Below are 25875 nucleotides of genomic sequence, written 5' to 3' on the forward strand. Positions count from 1 at the left end.
TTTTCTCTCCCAACACAGAATCAACAAGGAAGAGGGCACTGGGACCTGACCTCCCTTTAATAATACGTTGGCAGTTTTTCCTTTGGAGGGAAAAACATTTTGTAAGAGGAAAGACAAATAATCCCAACTAGATTAATAAATTTGTTAACAGCAAGAGCTGAAAAAGGAAGTACAACAAATCAGGACAGACCCTCTGTTTTTATTTTAGCACCTTTTCTTTTAGCACCTTTTTTTTAAAAAAAAAAAAAAAAAAGAAAAAAAAAAAGAAAGAAAAAGAAATGCATAGAATAATATTTGGAATACCACGGGGTGTTAGGGAAAACAGAGCCTATCCTGAGCTGCCAGGAGGAGCTCAGCCCCGCTGGGCAGCTGAAAAATGAAGTACTGGAGAGGCAGAGACGCACTGGGGAGAAAACCCACTCTCCTCATTTCATTCCTGTTTTCACTCCTGTCTTAGAGGTCACCAGTTTATTTAATTAGCCAAGTGGTGCCTCCCAGGACTGCAAGGCTGATCCTGCTCTCAAGTATCCCACAGGAGAAGAGTTTCAATGACATTCCCATGTTGCTGAAACCATGGTGTGTTGGTCCAAGTCCTTTGTTTCTCTCAAGGGCAGGACCACATTAAAGGACATCATCAAGGTTTCAGGAGCATCACCAACTGCATGGGCAAAAATATTGGGGGGGGGGGGGGAGCGGAGAGTACAGGTCGAAAATGGGCATCACTGTCAGATATGTTAGATATGCCTGACATGGAGCAGTCCCTGGGGCAGTGCATACCAGAGCCCCCATCCCCACAGTTTTCCCACGTGAATAGGGCACGTTATTGTTCTGTACCCTGCGAGATCAACCACAGCAACAGTCCAAATGAGGCAACAGTCAAGACTTCCCTTAAAAATTCCCACTGCGCGCAAGGAGCTGGACTGTCCTTCAGCAGCAGATTCACTGCTCCGAGAGGGGTTTTGTCCCCAAAGTCCATCCTGACATACGCCAGAAGCAAGAGGAGAATCAAACCCTCCAATTTCCAGGAAAAAGCCAAAGCCCCTGACATGAAACAGTTACTCTCTCTGAACCAGGCATAAACCCCAAGGGACGATGTTACGCCCTGGCCCCAGAAGAGCTCGTCTTGCCCTGAGCTGGAGGCTGGACCACCTCTGCCTGGACATCCCTTTTTCCCTCACCTTTCCATTTGTTTTGTACCCTTGCTCATCTCGTGGTTTAAAAACAATATGTCCCCAAACAACCAAAATGCAGAAACAAAGTCTTGCTAAAATTATTTTCATGATTACTGTGTAAATAATAATCCAGTAAAATGAGTGATACCAATCTCCTTTAATGACTCATTCACCAGATTTCTGTCCTTGCCTTTCAGACCTCAGCATCAGCAGTGTAGTGTTTCGTCTTCTACCCATCAATTGATACTTAAATAATGCATAAAACTGTCTTATTAAATGCGTGTTGAATATTTATTTGGAAGCTCATCACAAGTTGAAAGATAACCTTCATTTCCAATTCCCTTTGGGATAATCAGCTAATTGGGTATCAGCAGAAGCTCAGCCTCTTCAGTCTGCTGCTAGTCAGCAGCAGAGCCCCTTCTAACAACGCCTTCAACACACACCAAGGGGTTCAGGCCTTCGTGCTGCTTTGCCCAACCCAAGCTGATCCACAAGATGGACATCAAAGGACACTAAAAGTGGTCACGGACACCCACTACTTCTTCAGTGTCATTGTGCTCTTGGATTTGGGCCAGACACAGGGAGGGAAGAGCCAACCACCTCCCGGAGATATCTGCTTAAACTGAGTCCTGGCAGCTGCGGCTTTCACACAGACCCCGGAGCTACAAGGGACCTCCTGGCTGCAGTGCAGCAAGACCTCAGGCTTGCTTCTTCCTAACAGACTTCGCATTAAAGCATCCTGCGATAAATTCAGTTCTTAGAATTACAGGGTCTGTGATACAGCCTGGACCATATCTGACTCCGACCTGAAGAGTTGTTTCCTGTTCCCCGCAATTAGGTGGTTGTTAATGACACCCGTTAGGTAACCACGCCACGAAGGCAGATGTTGAAGAACCCCCTCTCCCCTCTTTGAAAAAGCATACTGGCTCAGTTTCAGAGGGCTGCTCCAGACCCCCAGCATGTAACAGCTCAGTTTGGAAGGTTGTTGGAAAATTGTCATTTATTCAGCACTGCTGACTAATTTAATTTCTTCATAAAGAAGCATGACTGCATCAATGAACTAAGGAGAGGGAGGTATATTATATCAACCCAGTAAAAAAATACAAAGGACTGGTCAAATGAGGGGCCAGCCCAGACATACCTCATTGCTGGGAGCAGCACATTAACAGCCTGCTGGCAGCGCAGGAGCCACCAAACCCTCGTGCAGATGGGCAGCTGCCAGGGTCTGACATGTTTTGCGGTACAAGACCTGACAAATCAGCACATGGAAGAAATTTACCCATGCCCAGAGCTCGTCGGGTCTTTGGCAGCTACTGCAACAAGCTGCACAGGGAGCAAACAGAAGCACTTGTGTGTAATACTGTCTTCCAGGCTTGTCAAATTCACTTGAAGAGGAAATTCAGTCAAACAATGTTGTATGGACGGCAAACACCTACTTATTTTCATATGCTTGATTATTGCAAGCTAACGTTGTTTCCCTCCTTCTCCCATCACTGTTTGCACTGAGGAGTACTCCGCCAGTACACAGTAAGGCATCCCACAGGATACAGGAATTGTGCTGCTCAGCATGAACCACTTCTACCTTTGCACTCAAGAATTATTTTCAGTCACCTCCCTCTTCTCCCTGAACACCTGCATCAGCTTCAGCTGGACATTTCTTACCTGAGATCAGCAAGGAAATGCAGAAAGAGCTTCAGAATCTCCTAACAAACGTAGCCTCAGATGTTCACCAGCTATGGGTCTCCTCCTGCACAGAAAGCAATAGCACACGTGAAAATCCCAGTGCGCATTCCCCAGACTTAGCAAGCTGTAAAGCACTGCACGGATTTTCAAGAATCTAAAGTAAAGTGACAAACTGGTTTGTGATTTAAAACTATTTGACAACCATGTCCTGTAAGAAAGATGTAATCTGTGGCATTTTTGTCCAAATTAAGTCTAACAATGACAAATGAGAGGCTTTACGCACTTATGGAATGAGACCCGAGCAGCGTGCAGAGCAGCCGAGGACTCAGCCTGCCCCGAAACCGAACCTCGTGGAATGATGGGGGGGGGGGGGGGGGATCAACACACAGGGTACCACCTGACCACAGACACAGCCTCGAGGGGAAAAGGAGACATGAAACAGAGAAAAATAGGCACTTTCAGGGCCAATACCTTCTTGCTTTAGGAGGTACCTTAGGAGGTGAGGAACCACATGGAGGGCTGGTCTCTGTCCGCAGGGAGCTGGGGCCCCTTCATCCACGTGGTGGCATCTACAATTAGGCAGCAGAGTCTGGCCCTGGTGAATGAGAAAAGATCCTTTTAGCCCTCATCAGGTAACTCTTACTCCACTCTCCACATTTCATTTCACAGCAGGATTCCCCCATCCCAACTCAAAAGGCAGTTTCTTTGCCCATCCACACATGACCGGCGGCAGAGACAGGGCTGCCAGTCACTGGGACCCAAACCAGGGTGATTCAGACAAAAGGAGAGGAGCTGCCTCCCTCCACACAGCAGCTCTTCCCTCCTCCTAGCCACAAGGACACAGGCATCCAGCAAGATGGATAAACTGTGCCACGGAGCCAAAGGTCACTTCTTGCCTCTCTGCATGGATGAATAAAGGCTCTCACTGGAACCTTAAATATTTTCACAATCAATCATCTATATATTAACATCTGACTCGTGTGGGCAACAGACCAACTATGTTTTTTCTGAGAAAGCCAACACAACATCTGGCCGTCTCCCATGAAAAAGCGATGAAGAAACACAAGCGTCTCCGAGGTGCCTCCGATACCCGAGTCAGGCTCCTCCATCCTGTTAATCCAGCCTCTCTGTTGCATCCACCGCCAGGAAAGCAGGAGTTCTCTGGGCTTGTTGGGACTCAGGCTGGAAGCGCTGCACACAACGAAGTCCTTAGTTTCCAGATGTTTTGAATTTTCTGTATATTTGGAAAAAAAATAAAATTACTCCTTAACACTGAGAATAGTTAGTGATATTGGATTTGGAGCAGGGGGGGGGGGGGGGATTAGCCAAACTGAAATGCATGGCAGATCTTTCACCGGTGTTTTACACGTGCAGAGAGAATTAAAAAAATAGTGGCCATTATTATTTTTGGGGATAATTAATTCCTCCAACTAATTTTGCATGAAACTGGCTTTAGTTTTCATTCCCTCCTTCTTTGTTTTATTTTTTCAAGTCTTCCCTTCCTTCTTGGAGAAAAGGAGGGGAAATAAGAAATTAAATGCTTGTCCTTCCCCATACTTTACCTATTTTCAAACTGCTTTGTCAATCTATAATCAACCTTTTCTCCAGGCAGGCCCCAGGTAGCCTTCAACACGTTTTAAAAACTCGATGCCTATAGCGAGATTCCTAATTCCATACTTCCAACACCAAAGCCATGAGCTGGTTTCGAATAATGCTGAGCATGCAGCAGCTCCCAATAAATTTCACACCCCTGCAAAAGTTCTGTTGTCGGGAACTGTTTTCATCCTTTCATTTGCAGGTTGCCTTCATTACTTCCTTCCCTTGGGTCACAAAAAGGCTGCTAGTGGCATCTTCCATTTCCCAGGTGCAGCAGTATAAACTCAGAGTAACTCCACTAAACTTAATGTGCTTAATGTCGATACTCTGGATTTGTGTGGCTGCAAATGAGATCAGAATTTGTCCCAGCCACAGGAGCCAGAAGGAGGTCAAATGCTTTACATACATTACCTCCTCTTCAGCATGCTAATGATGTGCAATTTTCAAATGCTTTTCCCCAGACACTGCAGTTCCAGGAAAGGCACTAAAAGCACTCAAAGGATACAATGCAGACTTCACCACTGGAGCGGGTGCATGACCAGCGAAGCTACCAGCCTGACTGAGGCAAACCTTATTTTTGTGAATTGGGGCTGGAAAAGATTTGGCAGTATCCAAAAGATAGCAACGAATCCACCCTTGCTGATGCTGCTGTTATAGAATCATAGAACAGTGTGGGTCAGAAGGGATTCTTAAAGGTCCTCTTGTCCACTCCCCTGCCATGAGCAGGGACATCTTCCACTAAATCAGGTTGCTCAGAGCCCCATCCAACCTGGCCTTGGATGTTTCCAGGGATGGGGCACCCACCACCTCTCTGGGCTATCCCACTTGCTGACCACTAACATTTTTCCCTGCTCCTAGAAAATTCAGTGCCGGCCACTCCAGCAGGCAGAAGCCACGTTGGCCATGAGCACCTTCCTCCACCAGCCAAGGACCCGAGCATGGCGAGAGGTCTGTGATGGAGCACAGACCCCTTCCGGGCCCACTGCCACCCCAGGGCACTGGGACACAGCCCGCTCAGCACCCTGAAATCCCAACTGCTGCTCTGACTTCTGCTTTGCTTGAGGCGGACAAACGCCTCGCCTGACTTTCGGTTCAGCCATGTCCTGCCATCTGTTCATGGTTTTCCTGAGGTTACCTGTGCAGCTCCAGCATCTGAACGCAGGCTGAAGCACATGTGGCTTTAAGCTGGATGTTAATCAGAAACATGAAGTGCGTCAACCCAATGACTAATGTACAGAGTTCCAACTGAAATGAGCCAGAGTCCCGCAGATCCACTCTCCTTCCCTCCTGCAAGACTCTGGGGGCAAAGAGCTTTTTTAAAGGAAAACAAAGTCAGAGGCTTGGCCAGTGTAAAGCAGCCTGTTTATATTGGCAATGAAGTCTATTTGCTTCATCTTAAAATCTGGCCTAAAACCTGTAGACTACATTAAAAACAATATGAAAAATGTCAGAATACTACTCCATTTCGCTTTCTTACTAACAAACATAGCTTCAAGGCATGATTAAGGGTGCTCATCATTCCCATTGTAATTATGAGGTATTATTTGTAATACCATTTTAAATTTGCTTCTCAGTAATCCACTGAAGAAAATCTGATTTCAGTACACTTCATTATTATGTTTTTCGTGTCGGAATAATACAGAAATGCTTTGTTTTGACAGCGGAAAAGACCCAGTTTTCATGGGGCAAAAAGGATTGCAATGACTGCAAAAAAAAAAGAGCAAGAAACAATGAAGTGTTTCAGAATTCATCAGGTCCAATATTAATTTCACAGTTTGCTCTTTTTAAAAAAGCACAGACGCTTTAGCAGACAAAAGCTGCCTCTCACCTCTGCTATTCTGAGCTTCCAGGACTTCACCAAAATGTGCAAGAAGTTTCTTCAGGTCAATTTTGGGACAGTTTTGCTTTGGCAGTGAATTGCAGAGCTCCAGATCTCCGAGGTCCAAAGCAAGTATGTTTTGAATTTTGCCATGTATCTGGCTTATTACATTCCTGATAAAGAGTCCCAAGATACTACTGTCAGTGAACTATGGAGTGTTCCTCAGGAGCAGCATAAACATCCGATAGCACATCCTTTACCCAGGCTATTCACCTCTTACACTGCAGGCTTGACAACATTCTGATAGGGTATCTGAAAAAAATAGTGGGTGACCATGAAATGAAAGGCAATCGTATCTACATTTACACAAGGAAGCGGCCTAAATTCTGGCCTATTCTAATAATAAATTTTCTTAATATTCTTTAAAACTTGGGTTTTTGATGTAATTGCCTATGAATATTTGCAGTATGCTATCATCCTTTAAAGCCACTGAATGTGTCTCACCCTCACTTGTTTATACGACTTTGCCAAACTTTAATGATTTGAGATGAGATTTTACAGGTGAAAAATCTGCCTCCAGCAATATTTTCTCTTTGACTTATATCTAAAATGACCTGCCCCTTTCTGGGATGAGGAGAGAAGCAAAAATAACATTCTTCAGCTAAGTTAAACAGTTCAAGCAACTTTTTCCTTAAAAAAATCCCTCACCGCCCTTCCCACTTTGGAGCAGGCATGGTTTTTGTGGGATGTCCCTGCAATTGTCCTTGAGCAAGCATGGGGAATTTACAGGCTTTTTTAAAGTCAGAGTTTACACAAGCTCAGAAAAACCTACATTTGCAGAAACCTCAACCCGGCCAGGGCATGCGCCAGGCCGGAGCAGGATCGGAGCTGCCCTTTCCCCAGCTGCTCCGGTGACCAGAACGGGTCGGGCAGCTGGAGAGGGTGCTCGGGGTCTCCTGTTAGGAATCATTCTGTCTCATCTCGCTGTCTCTCAGTAGAGCTCAAAAACCCCTTTAGAGCCTGCTACCGCAGGATGCTGAACGGGAAACATTCAAGGTTTTTGTGAACGCTCCAAACGGCACCAAGATCAGGTGAGAGCAAAGTCAGTGCTGTACGTCGCCACTCAGACGTGTGGAGGAAAGGCGCTTAGCCCCTACCAACAAACCCGTTTCAAACTAACCTTCCTTATGGATTCTGATGGGAAAACCCAGGACGTGATCTCTGTTTGACTGGAACGGGACCCACCGCGCAGAGCTTCCAGGCTCAGCAGACAGATGCACCCAGGCACAGGTCTGCGAAAGTGATCCGTAACCCCCCTCTCCTGAGGGACCCACCTGAATCATTCAGGGGGTGGGGATGGGGTGGGGGGTGGGGATTAATAGCTTCAAGCCAGGCAAGGCTAGGCACCCCCTAAAAGTCAGCCCCCTTGATGGTATGGGGAGTTTGGCAGTAAGAAAGTCAGAGTGCCTGGCTCAGGACCATACAGCTCAGCACAGCCAAAAAGAACAGACCGACCCATTAAATCTTCTACAAACAGCACTGCAAGAGCCTTTATATTCTTTGAACCTTCGGCAACCTTGAGCAAGCATTCAATTCAGGCTGGTTTCTAGAAATGGCAAAATCGTGGGGCCTCTTTTCTGCTTTAAGATGGCAAGTTTCCTCCAACTGCACACACACTTTAAAGGACTTCTCACAGTATCTGAGACTGTGGTCACTAAAAATAAAGCAGCCAACAGGAGCTAGTGGACTGCAAATGCAAGCTGTTCTGGGTTGCAAGCAAAGGTACTGAAGCATTTTCCCTTTCTTCCTCTGCTTTCCTTCTGCTTTTTCTTTCCCCGATTCCCTCTTTTCTTAACCCATATCCCTTAAACTCAGTGCTGATAATTGTAATCACTCTAATATGTAGCCATCTGAGCAGCTCAGAAATGTCCATCTTGGGCCAGTCCCTCTCGTGGTGAGGAAGAATAAATATTAAAAGCATATGAACTGCTCCAGAATTTTAAACAAATATGGAGTCAAGTGAGGATTAATCATATTTCCACCGAAGGCTGGCTTTTGTTGGGGGTTTCTGAATCCACATTGGTCTTTAATCAAAGGAAGAAAATAATGATGGGGGGCGGCATTTGGAAGAGCTGATGGCGATGGGCTGGACTTTCTCCAGACTCTACTGTTCTGACCCGGGACCAGAATTGTGGTTAACATATCAGAGAGATGATTCCCTCTTTTGGCTCCTGTTTGCTGGCAAAATATCCAAGGATCGTAGAGGGTCAGCACAGAAATATGCTACACAGCAAGTGCCTTTTCCAGGGACAAATGGCACACAAAGAGGCAGGCTGCCTGTGCGGCAGGGTGAAAGGTGAGAGCGGTGAGTGAACTTCTTCCCCAGGGCAGAAGAAAGCTATTTTACAAGCAGCAGAGTGACGGCAGGCCTTGGGGAAAGCTGAGGAGTTCGCTAATGCTTGCAGTGGGTCAAAACTTTGAAGGTAAGTCAGGATGGGAATTAGAAAGCAGTGATTGCAATCCGAGTTTGTACTGCTCTGCACCTCAGGTACACGGGATGTTGGCTTTCCAGTCATGTACCAAATCAGAGATTACAATTTCTAATTAGCTTCCTTAGCAGTCCTTGAAGGACCATGAACTTACCTAACAAGACAGCCCACTTACGACACAGGCCAGAATGCTTTCAACATTGCAGATGTCCAGGGCTGGCTCCCTTTTCCTGTCTCCACATTGGCAGCTCTCGGCCCACCAAATGTAGGATAGGTGAGAGAGGTTTGACTAGAAATGTCAGCCCCGCAAGCGAATCTGGTCCATGATATAGCTGACTGCCTTTCAGGTGTGTGCACCAAGGCAGGGGAGCAGGCATCAATGGTATCTCACAGCAGCCGAGGCCAGGAGCAAGGTGCTGCACACCCGAGCACCCTCACCTCCCCCGGCACGTACCTCCACATGCCCCTGCCGCCAGCACCGGGGGCATCTAACCCAGCGCTGCAGCACGTGTAACAGCAAGAAGCAAGCCTGAATACAAACAAATGCTCTAATCTGAAGATCCGAAGCATAAGAAAATCTCTAGCCTAGGATGAGGACAAGGTGACCCACTCCAAGTACAAAGTGACCTGTTTTTTCCCCATTTCTGATGGTTCTGATCCTCCCAGTCCCCATGCAGCTGCACCGTGAAATCCATTTGAAACATCACAGAGCGACTGTGTATCGAACGAAAATAGAGTCTTTACCCCCTCAGCACCTTCCCAGGCCAACAAAAGGCTCCCTCCTTTCTCTGCTACACCCATCTCACTGCCCTTCGGCTCGGCAGCTCAGGCACTTCATGGAAATCAAGCATGTATTCAATTCCCTTGGAAATCCAAATTGAGGTGCTTGAGTTTATTTTATTCTATTTTCTTAAGCCCAAATAGAAAAATAGGTTTATACATATAAATAAAAAAATAATAACCTGCCATTTAAATCCTGTTCAGGTAATTAGCTCAGTGCCCAGCTCTGTGCTAATGCGATCTCCTTTCTTTGTTTGTTCCTATTTATACTGCTCTTTAAAGTTCATTAAAATCACTGCTGCTATCTCGCACAGAACAACTGTTCAAAACATCAGTGTCACCCAGTCAGGAAATTTATGCTTTGAAGTTCCCTCCTTTGTTCATTTTCATCAACCTTTTTTCTCCTTTTCTTTTTTTCTTTCTCCCCCCATCCCCTTAATGACTAAAACAGTTTTGTGCTCTTCACAGTTATTCCAAAATCTGTTCCTCCTGACATGGAACCGATACATGATTCCTTGCTCATAACCCTTTTTCTCATTTTCATCATTTCTCTCCTTGCTTGCTTTGGCTCTCTGCGAAGTCCATCAAGCTTTGTTTTTATATCCTCATCGCTATATTTTATAGCCCAGTAAAACCTAGAAAGCTGCTTCAGAAAACACACATGCCAGCCCTTTGATGTGTGTGTTTGTGTGGCAGCTTGCTGGAACATGTCAGCACTCACACAGAGACAGAGCCCACCGACCCGCCGGCTGGGAGGCAGCCCTGCCAGACGGGCTGCAGGCAGCAGGCAGCACAGCAAAGGCAGGGACAATAACAAGGGAACAGGTGAATGCTTTCCACTCCAACCCCAATCAAGAGAAATTGCTTTTTTTGCCCCAGTCCTCCACATCACAGTGGATTGCTGCTGCTTTGCCAGTATTAGAAGCTCCGTGGGACAGAGGAGGACCTCCCCGAGGGGATCAGCCCTGGGGCCAGCATTGTGAAGATGCTCCTTGCCTTTGCTTTGAGCTGACTGCTCCTGCACGCTGCCAAAAAGCAAAAGGCTACAGCTAGAGACAGGGACCACTGCTCACTGACAAAGGACAGCCAGCGCAGGTCCTTGGCAATGGCAGCGTCAGGCCCAGGAGCAGGTGGAGGATGCTTGTAGAAATAATGGGGATTTGGCCGTGCACTTGCTTGGGGAAGGAAGAGGGGCCAGCTTCTCTTCCCTGTATCTGAAGAATTCTGTTGGACGGCTTTGCAGCAAAACACCTGTCTTGCCCAGGAGGCAATGTCCTGCCCCTCTCCCCCGCTTCTGCAGGGAGCAGTGGGTCAGTATCTCCAGTGGCACCTACAGATTGCCTCCACCAGAGCCAGGGAGAACCTACGTAGCTGCCATCCATCCATCCTGACGGAGAGGAGGGGAGCCCATCAGCTACAAACCTCACCTCAGCTTGGAGCAGGGTCCCCCCGCGCCACGCCTGGGACAGAGACGTGCTGCCCCAAATGCAGACAAGTCAGGGGGTGCAGGCAAGAGCAGCACTGCAGGGGGCTGCCTGATCTAGGGTCCAAAAAGAGACTGGGTTTAATGAACAATAAAAAGCAAATTGTTTTCAGACTTGAGGTGTATCTGCCAGGTAACGCTGCCTCTCCTGGGTACACGCACAAAGCCCAGCTTGCAGAGGACTGGACTGGGAGGAGAAACACGGATTGATCCTGGATGCATCCATCAATAAAGTCCAGATCACGATCACCTGTTCTAACCAACAGCCCCACTCTCTTCTGCTGGTCTTCAACAGATTTTGGATTAGACATGGAAGCTTATAAAGACCAAATTACCTGTACGGTTATTCAGAAACAGATTTAGTTGCAAATACTTAAATTTCATTTTGAATAAGACAGTTGAAAATACTCTTCAAGCCGGATACAGGTTATATCACTGCATAATTTTGTACTTATGCCCTTTAGAAAGTGATATTTCCCTCTTACCCAGAAGAACTGGAGAAACTTATATGCTGAGAATGAGCAGAAGACCTCTGTCGGGAGCCAGAATAGTTTTTCAGCCTGCAGCAATTAACGAGTGCTGTAGACCATCACTTAATATGATACAACGAGCACTGCCAAATCGCAGGATTATATCTGGAGCTTTACTCTCAAGTCCCCTGTGCCTGGAAACATGTGATTTTAAGAAAATCTCAGCTTTAATTTTTTTTAAATGCTCTTCTAAATTTTACGGCTGCAGAGGAAAGCTCAAAAACATGAATAGTAAAGCTATCAAAAGCAGAACAAAGAGTTCAGTATTAATGTATTTATTTTTTTAACTTTTTCTTCTAAGCCGTCTCTTTAGCTGGGAGCCTGACTCACGGTATTTTGGCCACCAGCAGTTGGTAGCACTCAGTTTGTCATAGTAAATAATGAACACTCTGAGCAATCTCTCGGCAGCTTTAAACACAGTTCTGGCTCCCAGACACGAAGGGTCAGTCGATGGCTGGGACATGTTATCACCAATGTGTTAGCACCTTGCACAGAGGAGACACCACTCCATCTCTTCCAGGACTTTTGAAAGAGGAAAACACATTTTTTTGCTCCACTAAAAGATGAGTAATACTAGCTGTGTAATGAGATAGTAATACTATCTCATTTGGCTTAGCCAGACGTAGCAGAGTTAAGCAGGTCCTAGTTCCCCGGTTCAGCCCACAGCTCTTTCGGCTCATCCACCACCCAGGAATTTGAAGGGCAAATCTCCCTTACCAGCGAGCCAAGGAAACCCTGCCCAGCACCTGCAGAGCAGACACATACAGCGATGTCACGCTCAGCTCTCCCCACGGATCGCCATCGTCTTACTCTTCTGATGACAGCTCGGGAGCAGTAGAGAAATCTAATTTCTCAGCATCAGATTTACGGCTGAAGTGAGCCTATCTGACAAGGGAGGGCATTGTGCTTATTCAAGCTGATCAAGAACCTGAGAGCAATTTCTATGGAAAAAAGGTCCGTTTTAATAGACAGTTATTGAAAGCAAACTCACAAATTGTTTCAGGCTTCAGATGAACAAAACATGAGAAGGATTTGATTTTCAGCTGCTTCCCCTTTCTTCTTTCCCCAAACCCACACTGGTCTCAACAAGGATGTGGTGCCTAAACAGTCCCTAAGTACCCAGGAGGCTCTGCCCAGCCCGCTGTGCCCCTCATCTTCACACAACAGGGAAAGTTGGCAACAACCATCCACAGTTTGATCTAGCATGCATGCCCTCCAGGGAGCAGCAAGTGTCTCCAACATAATGCCCAATACAAACTCAATGCCATCTGCTCTGCCACTACTACAACACACCCCCACAGCAACGAGGAGGTAATAAACCACATCTCCAGGAGCCCACGTGGACCAGCACAGCTGGCAGCACCCATTCTACCAGCACCCACCCTACCAGCACTGGAGGCCACGGACATTCAGAAAACCCTACAGCACGTGGTATGTTAAGCTCAGAGCTTGCACCCAGTACAGCATACCAAGGGTTAACATCAGTGTGCAATAAATGCACTATCAATTTAGTCCAGTTTTTACACAGCTAATTTGCCTGCCTTTTCAAGATATTCTCCACCAGGGTCTTGAATATGAGCCTGAGGTAGGAGGTGGACAGAGATGGAGTGAATAAGCAGGGTTTTATGGGGCAAAGTGAAGGGCCGTGAGCAGGCACTGCTCTCCCAAAAACCCTGGAGATAAATTCTCATTGAAATGACTAAACCAGGCTTGACCTGCAATGGGATGGAAAAGTTTCTGCTCTGGTTATTGTCATCTTGGGTTTGATGTTACCTAAATGTTTACCTCTCTGGTTGGAAGCCCAACGTTCAGACTCTCCGATGGTGTGGGTGATGATGAACATACAGAGAATTTCCAGACAGCGCTGTAATCCTGGCCACAGTGCAGCCCTCTTCAGATTTACTGAGCTGTGCCATGGGCAGGGACAGATGCCACCCCTTCCTCTGCTCGTGGCATCACCCCTTGCTAGCCTCCGATAATGTTGCATCTCACCCAGAGGCGCTGCTTCCAAACATATGGCGAAAATCCCAAGCTGACAGAACTGCCATCAGAGGTCTCCAGGTGCAAAAACTGATCCCAGTTCCCTGCCTCCTCCTACACTCTGCTCACCAGTGCAGGATGAGGTCTTTCCTGGGCTCACCCCACGCTGCTCCTGGCAGAGCTTAGCAACTGCAACACAAGGTGTCCTTTGGTGGATGCTCACAGGCTCTCCTGTGTCCTTCAAACCCTTCTGAAGGACACCCTCAGCAGCACTGCTCCTACAAAAGCCCATACTCCGGGACGTGGAGGGTTGCACCCAGTAGCAACACCCTCCAAACCAGGATTCTGGGACTGCCCCATCACACAGGTTAGACCCTGCTGGGCCACCAGCTCAGCAGCCTTTGGTACAGAGCCTGCACGTGAGCTGTGCAATGGAAAACCAGTAACCAGGGCAAACGCTGTGATAGTATCTCTGAGAATAATCATGCACTGAGCTCCTACCATGTTGTTTATAAAGCCAAAGCAGGCAGCAGTCCAGACAGAGCCACATGGGAATGGCGCAGGAATGAGCGCACGAGGCCCCTCACTTGCACAGTCAGGACATAAAACAGAAACACAGAATTTATTCCACTCCACACTGGGCTGGACTGGAGCTTCTCCTCCCTCTGCTCTGTGGATTAGCAGCCACTAACAATGCCTCTCACGGCAACTCTCAGTTTTGTTTCCAAAAGGTTTATTCTGTTTGTAATTTCTCATACCTGCTAATCTCTCTCAGACATCCTCGGTTGCTCCAGAGCAAGGGTCATGCCGAGCCACGTGCCGCAAGGCTCGCCGAGGCTTTCCTCACCTTGCTGCCTGCCTGTCAGCCGGCTGCTGCTTATGGAAACAAGGCAAAGGCAACGGATGGGTTCTGGATGCTCAGCTCCAGTGCTGCTTTCTGCGGGAAAGAAAATCACTGGGAATTTTAAGAGCCTGCTAAATAGAAGCTCAGATGGTAAGTCAGTGTCTGCTTGTCCAGAGGACCCGTGTGTGGCTACAGCCCTGCCTTAGGCATTTCCAAGGGCCCCAGCTGCTCATCTTTGCAGCTTCAAAGACCTTTCAAAGTCACTTTTGCAATCTCATGACTTCTTCCAGAGCCCATACGCTCCCCATCTTCCCAGCATAAAATTCCAGTGACCCTTTTAAACAACAAAACCAGCCAGGTAGCACTGAGAAGTACCCCTACCAAAACTAACAAGCTCTTGCACTCCAGCAGCCACAGGCACTTCCAGGGAAGAAGTCAGGATGTGGACACAAGGGGAGGGATCACACAGCAGCTTCTGCAAAGAAAGAGACTCTTGCTTCCAGCTTAGAAAGGTTTCCTACGCACATAAATAAACCCTGTGGCCATATCTTTTTGGTCATGCTGATAATTTCCTCAGCTCCTGAGCCTTCTTGCAGTAGACAGGGTACCTCTTCCATATGAAGCTCGTCCCACCCCGTACTTCAGTTTGCTCCTCAGCCATGGACTCAGTGACAGAAATTATGAAGCTGCACGGCTGCGTGGTTTCCAAGAGCAAAAAGCCATGCTCTGACGCACAGCAAGGATCTAGATGTTTTATGGCAGTCTGGAGTCAAAGAGCCTCCAAATGCTACTCATAAAAGGATAATGAAGAACTGCTTTTTAACACGAATCTCCTACTTTTCCCCCCTTTCCCTTTTTACACTCCAAAGGGTGAATGACTTTGGTTCTGATGGAAAAATGGAGAGAAGGACACCAGGAATTACTTACTTATTGCTGCCCTTTTTTCCATCACATTTTACTCCCTTTAGGACTTGGCCCTGGCTGGTTTCCCAAGCAAGAACTAAGAAAGACGACAGTTCATCCATCTCTATTTAAATTACTTTTGTACTGCATTGAATAATTGTGCCTCCATTTTACTCCAGGGCTAAAGGTGACTGACTTAAAGGTGATTATCTTTTGTTAATAGCCTGCATTACTAAGCAAGATCTTGGAATTACCTTTGTAATCCTTCTCCACACTTTAATGTTGCTATTATTATTAATATTGCTCTTTAAAACATACTTTTCTGCTGTCATGTGGAGGCAGCGACTGCTGCTTCTCAGGGAGATGGTGAAAAGGCTGCCCGGTAGTATCAGGCAGGAAGAATCCAGCACATCACACTCTTCCTTAAAGGGGGTGGGGTGGGGTGGGGGGCGTTGAGTCCAGCCATGAACAAGAGGCATATGATTCAATCGATACAGGATGGCTGCAGCCGGGCTTCCACAGTCACTGTGGGCAGCACAGATTTGGGAGCATATTTAACCATTCTTGTAGGATTTGTACAGTGTGTTTTATCTTTTAAGTAAACCTACTTTCACCCTGCTGCCCTACTGCAAGCTTTGGGGCTTGATGGGCACTGGCACCAGCAGCTTTTCTTTCCCTGGCTCTGGACCAGGATACCATCCCAAACACAGTGGATCCAAGTCCAACTTCAGGGGCAGCGTCAGTGACTTCAGACTTTTTCATCCGTCTCAGGATTTAGAGGAGCTCATCGACACTGCTTCAGGAAGGTCTCCAACCAAGGCAGCTCTCAAAGCACTCCTGAAATACCCCATCAGGAAATCCCAGCACACCATAAATAATCGGTATTAGGCTTATATTTTTCATGGCCCAGACTTTCTGCAGTTTCTGCTCTAACAAATCACATTTGTCAAGCTTTCCCCACATTGTCTGCTGAACACTGAGCACCAGCACTGTTTGACGGGTGTTTGCTGAGCACTCAAAGGATGGGCTCTGGAAGGACTCTGTGCCCAGCACCACCGCTATTGCTTAAATATACGACATTTCACAGATACTTGCACACTGTGCGCTACTTCCAATGTCTTCTATCTGTTCTAACTTCTCTTATTTCTGTACTTATATCATTGTTTGCTGTCTCACATACAGAGGAAACTAGCTGAAGCCTTGTGCAGAAGTGTGTAATTTGGTTCAAGCCAGGCTAACATCTTCTAACATCATCAGTGTTGCACTCAGGTGTGTAATGTAGAAGTTCACCAGCGTATTGCAGGCAAAGGTAAATGTCTTGCTATTAAAGATTAAATGTTATGAACTTTTAATGCTAACTATTATTATTAAACAGTTAAACATCCAGAGCTGGAGAGAAGAAATATCCTTTCCATACTGAACTTTAAGCTGTCAGCCACATAAACAAATGATGCATTTCTTTCACATAATATGCATATTAGAATGCTGTTATTAAGCTCAAAACAAAACGTATTCAAAGGTAAAGAAATCAATTAACCCCATACTATTTTTCCTGCCACAATTGGTGCCAACTGCTGCTTATGTGACCCTAAAAGTTCAGCACTGCCTCAGAGCCGGTTCTCCGCACAGCAGCAGCCCCCTCCCACAAGCCCACCTCTTTCACTAGCATCACTGCTAGATTACCTGGGCACGCAAGGTGAGCAAGACTGCTTTTGTCAAAGACATCAAAATAGCATGTTTGGTAAAAATCTGAGGCCACATCTGCCCACTTGCATCAGACCTAGTGCACGCAACTTGAACGCAACCACATCGAAAAGAACAGAGCCAGGAGCTGCCACCCACCAAACCCCACGGCCAGTTCCTCAGATCAAGCCCTTTCCCGTGTAGACCAGCCTAATTAAACTGAGCCCTCCTGCAGAGACAACCGGCTCCATGGCCAGGCAACAGGTGATGAACGGCAGGAGAGCCCGTGTCTCCCTGCCCTCCAGCTGCTCACACTAGTGACATCCAGAGGCGGATGGGTCTGATCCAGACCCAGCTTCCAGTGCAACCAGAAACCTGCTGCTTTGTCCAGCTGAGGCTGGGAGGTGGGATCGCGTGAGGCTACTGAAATGTAGTTTCCCTCCCCGCTCTGACTTGGATCTGGGCTGGGAACTAAACTGACAATTGGGAAATCCGAGAAGCCAGATCCGGGATGCAGATGTCCCACACCGGCACGCAGTCTGGCTCTGCCATCTCCCCTTCAGCCTTTCTTTCAGTGCACAAGATGCCAGCCCCAGTTTCTGCCAAAAAAAGGCTCCACAAGCAGCAGCTCGAGGGGGAAAGGTGCCAAGAGCAGCAGAGAACGACCCCCAGCCCACAGAGAGTGAACGTGGCAGCACTTCATGATGCCATTGCTGGAGAGACACAGTGTCCCCAGCCCACGGCAGCTCTCCAGGGAAGGGAAAGCCACACTTCAAGCTGGAAGCACCTTCCCGTACCTTACAAGTTATGCGGTTATTTAACAACTCATCGGCTGTCATTCCTTACAGCTTTCCACATAACCAGAGTTTCCCAACTGGCTGTGCACAGCACGGCCATCGCCGCCAGCAAATAAATGGCTGATGGCCTTATTTCTAGGCAGAAATTCCACCCTGGGAATGAATACAAAATATTTAAGGTTAATCATTGCATTTGTCAGATGATTAAATCCACACAGCATTTGGCCTCTCATCTGGTCATGCCCATTTAGATTAAAATCATCAGGGCTTGCCCTGCCCATAGCACCTCACTGCTCAGCGGAGGCGAGGCTCAGGTGGATCCAGTGCTGGTAGACATCTCCGGCCTGAAAAAAACCCTTTCAAATAGCTTCCACTGCAAATGTTGCATTTTTGTGGCTGCAATCAGTCCAGGCGCTTTCCAGCATGGTTGTTCAGCTGGCCCCAAACAGCGAGCTGGGTGACAGAGCCTGTAACACAAAGCTCCATTTCTCACATTGGTTTTCAAATAGAGTTAAGCAAGTCAAGGGAAATGGCCTGAGCAGCGAGAGGAAAGAAAAAGATATAAGGAAAAAAAAAAAAAAAAAGTAGAAATGTCTGTTTGAGAAAACAGTACTTAACTTCTGAGAATAAAAAGCTTACTAGTCAGAATAGTCCTTCCCCAAAGCAGAAATTTTCCAGTGTTCCCGTAAAAATGAAAGCCATAAAAAAAGGATTTCCAATTCCAAAACATACACATTTTCAACTGAAAAGCTTTCAAATGTAAATAGTTTTGTTCAGCCATGATGTTCTGGCTTTGAGTTACCGATAAAGCACGGATGCTTTTAGAAAATAGCAGATACATTCCACAGAAATTTGTAGTTAATTAAAATCCTTTTTTTTTCTTTTCTTTTTTTTTTTTTTTTTTAAAAATCAAAGAACAGTCTTGGCAGGAAAGTTACAACAGGCTTAGCTGTGGTTAGGACTTTTGAATGTGGCCAGAACTGACTTAACCTTGCCTTGAATGACATCTGTCCTTCGACTTCGATAGGACATTGCCCTGCACCAGCGCTGACACACAGGGGGTTCTGACCCGTAAAAAAACTCCAACAGTCCCAAGTTTGATGCCCAAATATAGTATTAGTGCCAGGAAATCTTCAAGAAGTTCACTAATTCAATTCAGCATCCACATTTTGAGAACTTGTCTAAAGCTGCAAGATCTGGAAAACAAGACTGAAAATCCCCCAAAGCCAAGCCCTCAAGAAAGATCCTGTACGTCTTTCCCCGAAGCATGCAGAAAAACCACAAGAATAGCCTTTCCTCAAGGTATTTTGAAACGTCAGCTCCTGCTTGGATTGGAGAAGGGCAGAGGCAAGCGGAAATGAAAATCATCTGGGGAAATGTTCACAAGGCTGCTTAAGACCTTGTGGAAGCCTCTGTCTGGATGTGGATGAAAGATGGAGACAAGGGCTGCTTCAGGGAACGACAGAGATTAGAGGCAAAGAGGCTGCTTGCGTTTCAGCAGGAAACTTCAGCAATCTTGAATTTCAAAATGGCTGAGATCAGTAAAATTAGACCAGACACTCTCTCACCAGCAGCTCTGATGGTCCAAACTGGAAAAAGCTCTAATAGCAGCTGAATTGAGAGGTGCTAAATGAGACCCAGCTCTGTTCCCCAGTCTCACATCCAGCCTTTAACCTTCAGCACCACGAACATCTGGTCCACCTACTTTCAAACTGAACAACTAAGCAAAATTCATTCTAAAGAGGGTGAAGAAGATCTGAGTCTTTGCCCTTTTAAAAAAAAAGAACAACTCAAATGACTGCATGCATGCAAATCACATGTAAAGGAGGCCCGAGAACTAATCAGCCCCTTCCCTGGCACTAGGAAGCTGGTTGCCCAACATCCACGTGTTTCTGGGGGCTCTGGCAACTCCTCTCTATGCCACTGATGGGTACCAACACCTCCTTCCAAGCTTCTAGGGCTTCACACTTGGCTCACCATCAGCCCGCTGGCCAGAGATAACATGAACTATGGGCCAAAAATGCAGCAAATGTTTTGATTTACAGAATTCAGCTGTGGTAAAAGCACCTCTGCAGGTGGGGAGGAAGCAGTCTGAAAGGGGGGGTTTCCTTCCTCAGCTCCTTCCACCTGGCAAAAGGCCACGGAAGTCCTTCAGTGCCAGGAGGAGCAGGCTGGGAAGGACCCCACATCACCAGGAACAGCCACGGCTTTGTACAGCTGAACTGTGAACTCACAAGAGGAACCTCAACGACTTCAGCTCAGCCGCCAGCTCACAGGCAGTCAATGGCAAGAACAGCTCTAGATCTTGCCACATACCTCAAAACACACAACCCCCTTGCAGGAAGGACAGAAGACCAACGTCGTTACTCATATCTCCCAAAAATGATGGGAGGCAATGAGTTGCCCTCAGAAAGGCTGACAGACCATCATCTCCCATGGAACGACGCCAGAACTTTGCTCCCACACAAGACAGAGTAGAAAAATGTGAAAGCCTTGTTCATAAATCACTGTCCACCTGTGATGAGGGTTGCCCAAGCGACAACGAGATTAATTGCTCAAGTCATGATTCCCTCTCCATTCCCCTCCCTGCCTGCTCCAGAAGTTGGAGGATCTGGAAACCATAATCCAACAAACGTGGCTTTTCTTTTCTTTTAACCTGATGGGATTTCAGATGGATCAGCTGCAAAAACACTTCAAACCCATACACAATCTTTCAGAAAATCAGGAAAGGGCCACGGGGCTCCCCAGGCAAACAAGTGTCGAGTTATGCAGGCAAAGATGCCACGCAATGCTATCACCAACTGACTGTTAGGTGGCAGAAGCCCCTCACAAATCACTCCTGCTGCTTATTTTTATATTTGTCTAGTTGTCACAGGCAGCCTAAAGCAGATCAGCATGTAAAAAACTCACTGCTCTGCAGCAGCGCTGAGGAAGACTCTCCTCATCAAGGCAGGAACTCACACTGACAGTGGGGAAAATGCTGGAGAGCACATCAATAGCAAAATCACACTGCTACAATTATTATTAGACTTTAAATTACTTAAAATACACCTTAACATTTTAAAATCACATCCAGTTGTTGCAATAAGAAGGGAAGGGCTGAGATTTCTCCTCTGTGTAATACCACAGCTCCTTTTACTGCTCTCCAGAAGACAGGTAACCTGCACTGAGCTGCATCTGCGAGTGTCCTAGAACAACCAGTAAGGGACTAGGAAATGGATGCGACTCCTGTATCTCTGAGAGATACTGAGAAAGGTATTTACGGAGAGAGAATCTCATCGCAGGTGAATGCAACAAAGCTTTGGGTAGAAATCAAGGTGATGATTTAAACTGAAGATTATTATCTGGAAGATGTGCATTAGTGCTACTACAGGCATACTAGCCTGTGCACAGTGCCACGGTCACACCTCAGCACAAGATACATCAGGTGCTAGACCAGAGCTGCCTTGCACTGGCCAAGCTCGGATCCCAAGTGCAACACACACTGGCTTGGCTGCAGCTGCTCCGAAACACTTATGGAGCATTTAAGGATGAAGAGGGTTTCTTTAGCCTGTGAACTTTTCAGGACAGATGATGTCTCTTCACTACCTGTGTGTACAGCATGAAGCACAATGGATCTCTCCTCCTGCTTGGAAATATTACGCAGGTGATGCCACAGAAGAATTTATTACCAGCATGGCTCAAGCTTTCCCATTCTCAGATGTGACCACTTTTTCTAAGCTTTCAGCCCTTCCCAAGACAGGAGGTGGCAGCAGGTCAGTGTGGTTCAGTGCTTTACTTGCTATTGACCTCCTCATCTGTTGTGAACACAAAAACTTCCCTCGTCCCACCTCAACGCTTACCGGAGCCCCCACCAGCCTCACGCTCTGCAACCCGAGCCCTTTCTGCAGGCCATCAGCTCAGCCTTTGCTGCTCTCAGTAGGAACCACATAGGCTCCATTAATCATGTTTTCTCCAAGTCTCCAGCTTTCCTCTCAGCCTCCCACCCAGTGCTCGAGCATCCTGCCCTCCACGCCACCCCTGGGCTGCGGCCAGCCCAGCCTCACACTCGCAGCCCAGCTCCGTTGCACCACGCACATCTGACACCGCTTACTCAGCCACACCATTTCCTAAGCCGTAACATGCTGAGCGGCACCGTATCTCTTTTCCTATTCAGACAGAATTGTAGGAACAATCTAGATGAGATCACATGGAGAGGAAATGACACTCCTTGCCTGTGCCGAGGACCAAATGGCAGCACCGCACAGTGAAGTGCCACAGGCGTTTGATACAGCTGTGTTTTTAGCCGTTCCCTCCCTTCCCAAAGCAAAACAGTAAGAGGGGGGGGTTCTCTGTGACTTTTGCTAGACAGTGTCTGCTAGCCTGCAACTAGAAACATCTCATGAAACCAAAGGTTTGGAAAGCCCAGGTACAGACCGGCATGAATGGTATCAGCTGCGTTGGCATCACTCACCGTCCTCCTGGCAAACGGAGGAGACAGCAACAACTTCTCTCCATCGGGGAATGAGACCTCAGCCCCCCCAGGGACGCAGGTTTGTGAATGGTGCTTCACAGCTCCCCTGCATTTTCCACAGCCACGCAAAACTGTGGCAGGCAGGCAGACAAAACACCAAACCCAACAGAAAATGTGATCCTCTCTGGGGAAAAGTTCAACTTTTCAGCCAGAAGAGCAAACTGTGTCCCAAAGTGCTTTGAACTTAATGAGCCATGTTATTTTTAGCTTTTATAGATGAAAATGTCATTAAAAGCAAACATATTTCTGGGGCGAAAAAAAAAGCTAGATTCCCTGCAGTCTGGTCTCTTTTGAAGGCAACCTCTACTTTCAACAGAAGATGATGGGTTATAATAATAATACAAATAAACACATTGGGCACCTTTTTCCTTTGCACACAGGGCACTGCAGTGTTCCTTCCAAATAGATAACAATATAATTTCCTGCCATTTTATAATCCATTTGTTACTACCGTGTAACTGAGAACCTGGCCATCTCCTGCCAGAACGACCATCTGAAGTCTGGCTGAAGAGGCAGCATATGGAAACCTAACACAAGGCAGATGGCTCTGTACCCAGTCAGGCACAATAATAATCAGTCAAAATTCATACTCATAAATTGAACTAAACTGAAAGCTCTGTATGGGCAAGGAAGTTAGTTCGTTTTGGGGTTAGTTTTATTTGTCCTAAGGGCTACTGGCACAGATGATAAGTAGGAGGGTAACTTGAAATCAATCTTGCTAGAAAGCTTTCATCCCAGTGAAAACATCCATGAGCGAAGTAGTTTGCAGAAAACGATCATCTGGTGCCTGGGTTTGAGTTATAAGAGCACAAAGTTAGGCTCTGACTCCATCTCTGGACATTCAGGCACTCTGCACCAGAAGCACTTGCAATTCAAGGATGCAGTTTTTCAGTGCCAGCAGAAATCAGGCTTCGTTCAATAGAGGCCCTAGAGCTGGATTTAGGAACCATTCTGGGAGCCACATTGTGAACATTCTTGCTTAAATCCTTGTCCCTCTGATAATCTTAAACCACTCCTCAAGAAGTATCTGCCATAGTAGCAATATAATGACTTTATCCATGCGGATCTTGCCACCTCCTTGCTCTCCCTAGCACCTTGCACTGGTAAATGTGGCTCCTCAGAACGCACGCTGTGAGAAATGCAGACTTTTCTCCAGGAAAAACATATCCCTCTCCCAGGTCAGGGAAATCTGACTCAGTTGTAACATTAACAAAGCCTGTCTTGGACAGATGTGAAGAAGGGGAACATAATCAACATTCTTCCTTAGCTCTAATCTGCTGTTGCACTGGTGCTGATCCTAGAATCCATCCCAGCAACATCACTGCAGTGCCTCCAAAGAGGCTGGAAGAAGGTGAGAGGCTCTAACTCTGCTTTACAAACCTTTCACCACAGAAGCAAACACCCACGCCGAAACTCTACACTTGCAAAAGCTTCCAGATAGCGCGTGCCCTCAGCCCCCATGTCACTGGGGTCACAGGGGTATCACACAGGGTTTGATTTACTGAAGGATTAAAAACATCATGGGGAAACATTCAAACCACACGCGCTCTGCATTCGCAGATGCTTACAGGGAGGACTCCACGATCTGTTTGCTGTGGAGCAAACTGTAACCCCGTCTGTGCTATCACCTCGGCAGCTGGAGGACACAGCAAGAGCCAAAGCATAGGTGGGAAAAGAGCAAAGGACTTGGATAAGAGAGCACCCAAGGTCTGGCAGCATCCTGCACCTGCATGTGGGGCAGTGAGGACCATCCTGCGGAAAGGAGGTGCCTCTGGGATGCTCGGCCACCAGTCAGCCAGTAACCAGAACTGGATTCTCAGTCCCTGGACTCTCCAGGATCCGAACAGGATAAGACAAATAGAGGGGCTGGAAGGAACAGCAATTCCATAAATGTGTATTAAATACAGCACCTGTACATACGCGTGCTTAGGGAGCATGGAAGGCCTCAGGACATTTTTGGCTTTCTTCTTAAAAAGACATGCAGTGAAGTCTTGCTCAATAATAGCTCAGGAAAATGTAATTTCTGACATGGGTGGGCTCCAAACCAGAGCTTTAACGTTATTGACTTTAATCTCTTCCTCTCTGGAGTAAGTCTTGATGGATTTATTCTAAGCACCAGGTTAGACTCCCAAATGGTGCCAACCAGGGCAGTGGAGCTCTGCCAATCCACATTAACTCTGTATTTACAAGGATTTTCGATTGGTAGACTTCAGGGATTTTGAGAGGTCCAGATTATAAAAAGTAACACTAAATCAGGAGGGTGAAAAGGGGGGTGATGGGCAGACAGATTTCAAGAGACCATTCATGAGCCTTTGCTTTAGAAGGACACAGGATGCAGCCAGAACAGAACACACATATGGCCCCGCAGCCTAATTCCAGGAAACCAGAAAGTGAAGTGTTATCTGCTCTGTCACTACCGTAAGTAGATGAAAATCCAGCAAATGCTTCAAGAAACAAACGCCCCTGATGTTAAGAGGGAAGCTGTCCTCAACTCCTACCCACTTTGGATCAGGCTTAAAAAAAAAAAAGTACACGTCAATTCTTTAAAAGAACTGAGGTAAGGAGCAAATAGGTTGTCAGTTCAAGCATCTTTGCATCTGGAGGTTCAGTGGGCAGCTGGGAAAAATCCCTCCCCAGTACGTTACCAGGCAGCCAGTTCAGCCAGTACGGAGCCCCAGGGCACCCAGTTGTGCCCCCGCTGTAACTCAAGTACTCCACAAACCGCTGCGGCAAAGGCAGCGCCAGCTCTGCTCTTGAGCAGCTTTTTTGTCCATATGAATATGACATGAGAAATTTCAGTCCATAACTACCTTGTTAAATAGCATGTAATAGCTAGAAACAGTTCAACACACTTTTCAGTCTGCTTTCAGTGCGGATTAACTCACAAATTCTGTCTCTGAGCATCCCAGCACGTACCAAGCTTTACTCCAGGCAGAAGTGAGATCAGCTCTATGTTGGTTTTTTTTCAGAAGGAAGAGGGGAAAAAAACCCAAACCCAGACATTTGAAGGGTGGCATTCTTTTTGAAAAGGGGTCAACAATAGGTCAATAATACAAGAAAATAGGTCAAGTCATCTTAATTGGGAAATCATGAATTTGGGGCTGTCCCCATCCCGGTAACACAGCAAAGATCTTTGTTCCAAGCATTAGGGAAAAGCCAGCACCATTAGCCAAAATAATTTTTCAAGCAAACTCTCATTGAATAAATCTTTTACACTGAAGGGAACATTTTTCAGTACTCTGTTTTTTAACACCATTAACTTTAACTGTCAAGCCTGACAAGTATGGAAAACTGTTTTCTTACAAAAGTTAACATAAAAAACATTTTCCACTAAAAGGAGTTTTGCTCACTACACATTAACTCTCCATTTTGCCATTTAACTCTAATTGCTATTTTTCCCCATTCCAAATCTTTTTTCCTTTCCAAGATCTGGACTTTAAAGAGTCTGGGTAGACAGACGTTAACGATTGTTTATAGAAGTTCTGTAACATGGATGTATTGTAATGAACTAATTATATTTAAGAGAAAGATCTGGGAATAACCATGACCCGTTAATCACATTCATTCACATGCTCCTGTTCTTTTTCCCTACTGTTTCCAAGG

The 25875-nt window shown here is 46.6% G+C and overlaps 1 long non-coding RNA gene across 9 annotated transcripts in view; it reads right to left on the bottom strand.

The window, feature by feature from the left end:
- Positions 1 to 25875, bottom strand: part of LOC119158153 — a 153209-nt gene that overhangs the window by 22238 nt on the left and 105096 nt on the right. For 7 of the 9 annotated variants that reach the window (XR_005107798.1, XR_005107797.1, XR_005107793.1 and 4 more), the window contains exons 3-6: positions 6280 to 6582; positions 3946 to 4089; positions 3347 to 3450; positions 2835 to 2919 (exon numbers count right to left, since the gene is read on the bottom strand). This is a non-coding gene — a long non-coding RNA (uncharacterized LOC119158153). The remainder of the gene's footprint in view (positions 1 to 2834; positions 2920 to 3346; positions 3451 to 3945; positions 4090 to 6279; positions 6583 to 25875) is intronic. The other 2 variants (XR_005107789.1, XR_005107788.1) reach the window with 1 other exon arrangement.

Source organism: Falco rusticolus, chromosome 1, assembly GCF_015220075.1.
Source record: "Falco rusticolus isolate bFalRus1 chromosome 1, bFalRus1.pri, whole genome shotgun sequence".
NCBI lineage: Eukaryota > Metazoa > Chordata > Aves > Falconiformes > Falconidae > Falco > Falco rusticolus.